The sequence below is a fragment of the Cebus imitator genome, unplaced genomic scaffold, assembly GCF_001604975.1.
Source record: "Cebus imitator isolate Cc_AM_T3 unplaced genomic scaffold, Cebus_imitator-1.0 Scaffold711, whole genome shotgun sequence".
Lineage (NCBI taxonomy): Eukaryota > Metazoa > Chordata > Mammalia > Primates > Cebidae > Cebus > Cebus imitator.
In genome coordinates this window covers 195,964-196,995 of record NW_016108026.1, presented here as the reverse complement: position 1 = coordinate 196,995, position 1,032 = coordinate 195,964, and the positions used below count along the sequence as shown (strand labels likewise).

The 1,032-nt window shown below is 53.7% G+C and overlaps 1 protein-coding gene across 4 annotated transcripts in view; it reads left to right on the top strand.

Annotated features, from left to right (window-relative positions):
* The window catches only part of TTLL1 (tubulin tyrosine ligase like 1), a 41,750-nt gene continuing 40,718 nt past the window's right edge, over positions 1-1,032 (top strand). For 2 of the 4 annotated variants that reach the window (XM_017518890.2, XM_037735035.1), the window contains exon 1: positions 1-144. The gene's annotated coding sequence lies outside the window, so the exon portion shown is untranslated. Of the gene's footprint in view, positions 150-1,032 lie in introns of all 4 variants that reach the window. The other 2 variants (XM_017518894.2, XM_017518889.2) reach the window with 1 other exon arrangement.

The following is a 1,032-nucleotide window of genomic DNA, read 5'->3' as shown; positions in this document are numbered from 1 at the left end:
CGGGGCGAGACGGGCGGGTCCACCCGGCTGCCGGCTGCGTCCTGCTGCAAGCGCCGGAGAGAGGCTGGAGGCGGGGCGGGGGCTGCGGCTGGAGGCAACCCTGTAAGGCACACCTCCGAGCCTCTCAGCGCTCCAAGCCCACAGGTGAGGTCCTGTCGCCCAGGCCGCCCCGGGCACCGAGGGTGTGGTCGCGCGCGGGCGGGAGAGTGCGCGTGTGTGAGCGAGCGTGGGCGCCTGTGTCTACGCGGCCGCGAAAATGCGGTTCAGATGCTGCTGGCTGGATCTGCCTTGCCCAGGAATCCCGCGCTGCCCACCGTTCCTTTCTCACTGGGCTGAGTTCCTGTCGACTTACCTTGTGCCGTCCGATTGTTGTAAATTGCATCATTATGTGTATTATTTGTTGTCCCAGGCTTTCATTGTTCCTACACGTTTCCCATTTATTTGCAATTTATGTTGTTTTTGTTGGCATCTTCTGCAGGGCGCAGTGTACCTGTGGAGAGAACTCAGGGCTGGAGACAAGAGCCTTGTGTCTTCTCTCTAGGTGACTGGACCAAGATACCTTCCCTCGCTGACTCCCCATGAGTTAAGAGGGCAGGGCAGGTAGTGATCCCCTCGGTGGAGAAGCTGAGGCTCTATAGGGGATTAATTTTGGAAGTGAAAGTATCTTATTGTTAGCCCTTTTGGCATTTGCAGGGCGGGTTCTTTGTTCAGGAAAGATTTGATGAGCACATTATGGTGCCAGCTTGTGGCAGTACAAAAAGATGGGCCCTGCTCTGCCCTCAAATTACAGACAGTGGTAAGCAGTCACTGTGGAGCATGGTCACCTAGTTCGGGCGTGGAGATGGACAGAGACAATACTGCTGTAAAAGAATGCACTGCCCAGCGTGAAGTCATCATTTACATAGTTATTACTTTATTTATTTTTATTTATTTTTATTTTTTATTTATTTATTTTTTTGAGACGGCGTTTCACTCATGTTACCCAGGCTGGAGTGCAATGGCGCGATCTCGGCTCACCACAACCTCCGCCTC